At 38.5% G+C, this 6,475-nt stretch overlaps 1 long non-coding RNA gene across 1 annotated transcript in view; it reads left to right on the forward strand.

Moving 5' to 3' along the window:
* The first annotated feature begins 812 nt into the window (after positions 1-812).
* LOC102501164 (uncharacterized) overlaps positions 813-6,475 on the forward strand; it is a 153,472-nt gene continuing 147,809 nt past the window's right edge. The window contains exon 1 of the long non-coding RNA XR_337814.2: positions 813-1,062. This is a non-coding gene — a long non-coding RNA (uncharacterized LOC102501164). The remainder of the gene's footprint in view (positions 1,063-6,475) is intronic.

Genomic DNA, 6,475 nt, shown 5'->3' on the forward strand with positions numbered 1-6,475 from the left:
AGTTCTTTAACAGATATTAATTAAGGTTATTTCCTTCTTAGTCAATTTCTCTGATTCATATGGTATCCATTAAGAAAAGAGAGCAAAAGTGTGAGGAAGGAAAGAAATAAGGCAGATAATAATTGTGTCTCAGACAAAAGTTAGGTATGGTTGCTGGCACAAGGATTGGTTGAGTGTAAATAGACTGAGAACTTACTTACTTTTGCAACAATTTTACTTCCAAAGAAATCAAAAAACATATCTAAAAGAACCCACACTATAAAGCAATCACATGACCCCCAAATATGTACCAGCAGGGGAAGGACTATAAAAAATTACGTGTCTACCAACAATGGTAAACTCCCCCAAACCTACTTGAGATATTGCAATGTAGAACAGTGGATAAGAGAGTTTTTCAAAGAGACAAGTATCAGAATCTAATCAGGGAAGCTCCCTCACTGCTAGGCCAGTTTGTCTTTAGAGTTCCTGACCGACAATAATCAGTGCTATGGACCAGTGAGCACTCTGTATCTTTCACTCTTTCATTTCTTAATGGAGATATTTACTGAAGTTTTTCTGTTTCTATTGCATATTGGAGATTTGGGGGAGACAGATTACTTTTAATTCAATGAGAGTTTGACAGATTTGGGCTGAGTACAGTAACCAGGTAGAGCACTGGCCTACTGCCTTGGGGAGGGAGTGAGCGTATTCCAATTATGAGAGGGAATGTGTATACAGATATTTGGTGGCCAGAGAAGCAAACAGAGATAACTAACTGCCTTCCAAAGATCTGTGCCCTGCCCTCCATTGGATAAATTTGTTGTTGAGAAACAGTTGCCAATCTAGGGACTATATTTCTCAGACTGTCTTGCATGTAGACAGATATTTGTGACTTGTTTTTACCAATGTAATATGAGTGAAAGTGATCTGTGTGACTACTGTACCATCATCTCTTTCCTCATTTGCCAGCTGCACATAGGGCAATCCAGAGCCCACAGGTATGGAGAAGTCATAGACATGGAGCTTGGACCTTTCTTGGAAGAAACTACCCACCTACCATGAACAACTGCTCTGGACTCTTAGGTGAGAGTGAAACAAACTTATAATTTATTAAGTGATGGAAACACTGTGTTTTATTTGATAAAACAACTAGCTTTGCCTTATCTAGAGATGTATCAATATTATCCCTATTGTACAGATGAGGAAATAGAGTTCAGAGGATTATAAAATTTTTCCAAAGGCATATGGCTATTTGACGGTGAATCAAGGATTATCATCCAGGCTGTCTCAATCTGGAGCCTCTGGTTTTACCCAGGAGCTTATTAGCCTCCTGGGAAACGGAAATGGTAAGAACAAGGATAATGACAACAATACTGGCCTCTTTTTGAAGTTACTTCATGCTGTAGTAGAAGGCCACCCACAAGTTAAGTAGAAGGCAGTAAACAAAAGCAGTCAGAAAACTTCACCAGCTTTTTGAGAGCCACTAGTTTCCAAGGACCCAGTTAAAAAGCCACAAATTAATATTAGAACCCAAACATCTCCACTAGAGATGGAGTTGGGGGGCTTCTTGATGACATGCTCATTCATTCATTCATTCATTCATTCAGCAAACATCAATGGAGAGCCTACTATGTCCTAGGGTCTGTTAAAATAAAACAAAGTAAAATTATCATAGAGTTTACATTCTAAATGTGAGAAGATAGACAGTAAATTAAATAAGTAAACTATTCCAGGTGTCACGTGATGGTAAGTATTGTGGAGAACAATGAAGTAGGGAAGAAATAAGGTAGAGCAGTTCAGATACGATGTTCCTTTTCTGCAGTCTGGAGAAATAAGGGTTACTGTTTCTGTTTGACTCACCACACTTCCCAGAACCTGAGATGAAACACTCCCACAAAGTTTAAGTTGATTTTAGCTACCCCTATCACTTATTTGTTTTATGTCCCTGAAAATTATTAACTTTGCAAGGTGATATTTTGCAAGGGCTTGTCTCAGCCTGCATCCTCCTCCCCCAACCCTGTTGTGGCAACTGTCTTATCGGCTTTCCACCTCGCTACTGTCCAAATAACAGGTCTGCTCTTTGCTGATTGAGCCGCCTACATGAACAGCTCTGTCTGATGTCACTCTACTTATTATTTCTTAGTATTTTCCTATATTTTTCAAGGATCCTGACTAGCATTACAAGCGTGAGTTTTGGAGTCAGAGTTATATGAGTTCAAACCATGGTTGACTACTCACTGGCCACAGGAACTTTGGCAAATTAATGCCTGAGTAGCATAAAATAGATATACTGCCAGGGAAGCATTCTGAAGCCATTACCTGGATGAAGTGAGTGGCACCAGAATGTAAATCAGTGCAACTCTTCTCAGGCAGAACATTCAAGGGTTCAAATCTGCCAAGAATTAAAATCCGAACACAGCACTGAGCAATGAATCCCAACTGATGAGGAACTAATAAAAAGAAAAGAGTGTATTAAATGGAGAGTGGAGAAAGGATGTCATAAATACTAAAGATGACCTCAAGATCAGCTACAGAACTGAGGATTTTGGCCTTTACCAATGTATCCTTTCTTTCTGGTCATAGCTGTATGCCTATATATAACTTAACTAATACGTATTCTATTTCTTCCTAATCTGTACATTAACTGTGATATGGTGGCTAAATTAATTACACAGGTTGAAGAATATGGAACACAATCACAGTGAATCTAGATGAGGTCTCAGTAGTACTCACAGATTCTGGAACTGGAACTCAATGAAGTGACTGCTGTGGTATTGATAAGTGACATTTGTTTTCAATTGTACGTGAAATAATTGTATCTTTTTATAGAGAAGCATTTTTGGAAGAAAGGCTATAGAGAAAGGTGTGTAGATACAGGATAGTCAAAAGCACAGATTCTGGTAGATATATATTTCTCTTTGGCAACCCAAACATCAATTTTACCCTTTCTAATGTTGCTCCAGTTTCCTTTTGAAGAACTATTCCTTGCCCTTTATATTAAATCCACTTACATAAATTACACTGCTCTTCTCTTAACAAGAGGTGGTGCACAGCCTAAATTAAGATAATTTAATGCTCTGTGGTTAAATTTTGAATCTTAATCATCGGAATAAAAAGACTAGAAAGTGTCTGAAGTAAAGTGTCAATGTCCTAATAGACCAATTCTTCTTACACCATTTTTTCTTATTCCTAGCCCAGTTCTCCTGTTTCTCATTGGTCCTCTGAATCCTCAATGTCATTATAATAAATTTGCTCTTGCTTATATTTGCCTGAGTCATTTTCTATTTTTGTTAACTTTTCAACAGTTTCAGTAGAAAGACCATGAGTACTAAATTAAGAGCATGAATTTGAATTCTGGCTTCATCATTTATTTATTCTTTCTGGGTCTCAGTTTCCTTATCTGTGAAAAGGAAGTAAAAAAAAATAGTACCTACATCATGAGAGTTATTGAGTATTAAGTGCCCAATAAGTATTAACTTTTAGTATTATGTAACAATAACTAATTTTTTTTTAAATTAAGTATTACTCTTTACTTCTTCACTGCTATGTTACAAAGAAGAGTCCCCTATTACATTAGCAGCACCAAGACATGGACTTTTATTGTGTTGATTGACACAGTCAGTAGACCTGCAGAACAGAAAGACACTATAAAGGTTAGTTTAGTTTACATAGAAAAGGGCCAGGTGCTACTCATAGGAAAAAGGTGAATAATAAAATAGATTTTCAATTAGTTTCAGCTATTGGCCTAGAGTCTTTTTACTATAATATTATAGTGTAAATGACCAGAGACAACCAGCTTTACTTTGTATTAATTGAAATAAATTAGGGGGATGCCCTGCAGCATGTGGAAGTTACAGTGCTGGATCCCACATGACCAACTATGTGATTAAGAGTCTTGGACCCCATGGCTTGAAAATTACACCAGTTTTGGAAGCATGTGTGTCCAAATCCCAATAGGAAACTGGAGGAGAAGTGATCACAGTGTGACCATCCCCACTGAAAGAGGGGTGATTTCTCACTTTCTCTCTCTTTCCTCTCTCTCTCTCTCTCTCTCTCTCTCTCTCTCTCTGACAAGCACACATACTTGCTCTATAGCAAGACTGAAAAGAATATAAATAAGCAAGTAAGTGGGTATGTGAAATAGAATGTAGTTCATCTCCTGATCTGGAACCGAGAGATTCAGCTGAATCATTCTGTTCTGCTCCCTTCTTCAACGTTTTTTCCCAGGAGATGTTGATAAATACTTCCTCTTTCTGTGCTTTATTTTCCCCTTTATTTTCTCTAATCAAGTCTTCATCATCCTACATACAGTTCAATTTTTTTTTTTTACCTAAATAACTATTTTGGTTCGTAATATTCCCATTGCCCTGCCTCAGAGTTATGAAGAATTTTGTCAGTATTGTTTAACTAGTGTTTACTCTGAAAGAAATGAGGACTTTTACGCTTTCTCCATTAACCACATGCTCTTTTGCATTTGGCTGCTCCAAGTTTTGCATCAGACAGGGTGCCTTTCGATGACACTTGCAGGACTACCTGAGAAAAAAATCTCTACTTTTAGTGAAAGTGACTTTAACTTTCAGACATCTTTTCAACTGCTTATTCTAATTTTTATTCCCAGAATACGATAAATCTCTGGAAGCCTGGATTTATTAGGCTATGGATCTTTCTTTCTTTCTTTGCTTTTTTTTGAGAAGCTTTTTGCTACAGGGTGCGTGCGCTCAACAGAGACACAGACAGAAAGCAAGAAATCACTCCCCAGGGGGGATGGCCATGCCGCAATCCCTTCTCCTCCATTCTCCTCTCGGGATCTTGGGCATGCACGCACACACGCGCCCGGCATGAGTTTAAGCCACAGGGACCGAGACTCGAACCATGGTCGACTACATGGGAGTTCAGCAACATAGCCCTTATGCTAACTGCTGGTTCCTGGATCTTTCTCTTTCCAGGAATCCAGCCCTTTTACTTCTCAAACATATATTTGTAGTGAGAAGGTTTGAGAATCAACTACATCTTTGATGTACAGACATACATATAAAGCTGCTAACAGTAGTTGATTTTAAGTAGTGAGATGTTGAGGTAGCGGTGGAGGTGCCAACATTGGGTGTTTTTAATTTTAAATATTTGTTTAAAGAACCATTTATTTAATTAGTTATCATTATTATTTTTTAATTTGCTACAGAGCACATGCACTCATGAGAGAGAGAGTTCGAGTTCGAGTTCAGAATTAAAAACACATTTGGTCATGTGGAAGTCCAGGGTCTCAATCATCATTCCACATGCTATCTCCAGGCATTTTAATTTTATACACTTCCCTTTTTTGAGTGAGGAGCTTATGACCTTTGTTGCCATTGTTGTTGTTAGAGAGCTCATGCACTTGTCAGAGAGAGACAGAGAGATGGGGAGGGAGGTAGAGGAAAGCAAGAAAGCATCCCCATGGGGAATTGTCATGATGCAGTCTCTTCTCCATTTCTCCCTCCTATTAGGATTTCAGTCACACATGCACAAGTGCTCAGAATATTTCTCAAGCCTTTGGGTCTGGGACTCAAATCATGCAGTCATATGAGATTCAGCTACCTTAACCACCAAGCCATTTTTTATATTTGCATATATTTTAAATTTTATTTTATTTATTTATTTTTTTTCATGGAGTATGTGCACTCACTGAAAAGAGATAGAGACAGTGAAAGGGGAAGTGAGAAATTACTCCCAGGAGGATAGCCATGCTACAGTCCCGTGTCCTCCATTCTCCTCTTAGGATTTTGGACATGCATGCATACAAGCCTGGCATCATTTTCAAGCCACAGGTCTGGGACTCAAATCATGGTCAACCATCTGGCGATTCATCACCTTAACCACCATGACACCTGCTGATTCCATAATTATACATTTTAAAAGCCATAGATCCTTTCTCGTGAAGATATTTTCTTAGGAAGTCTATTAAAAGAGCTTTTATATCTAATGTGTATACACACACACATACACATATATTCTATATTGACAGCTATGGATATGCTCTATTGCTATTAATGTCAAAGAATTCTACTGTATGGATTTACCATACTTTTTTTTTTCAAGAGGTTTTTGCCTTAGTGCACATGTTCTCACTGGAGAGAGAGACAGGGGGACAGACAGTGAGAGGGAAATTGAGAAATTGAGAAATCACCTCCCAGCGGGGATGGCCATGTTATAGGGCACATGAGAGACAGAGAGAGAAAGAGAAAAATGATAAATCACACACACACCCCCACACAGAGGGGGATAGCTATCCCCGTAATCCTTTCTTCTCCATTCTCCTCTTGGGATTTTGGGCATGCATGCACATGCTCCCAGTGTGATTTTCATGCCACCGGGGCCAAAACTTGAACCACGGTCGATCCTGTGGGAGTACAGTGCCTTAACCACTATACCACCTGCTGGATCCATATATCTAAATATTTTATCTAACCTAAATCTCATGGTCACTCATAATCATTTTCTCGCATATGTCCCCAACTCT

The sequence above is a fragment of the Tupaia chinensis genome, unplaced genomic scaffold (assembly GCF_000334495.1).
Source record: "Tupaia chinensis unplaced genomic scaffold, TupChi_1.0 Scaffold150128_1, whole genome shotgun sequence".
Taxonomy (NCBI): Eukaryota; Metazoa; Chordata; class Mammalia; order Scandentia; family Tupaiidae; genus Tupaia; species Tupaia belangeri.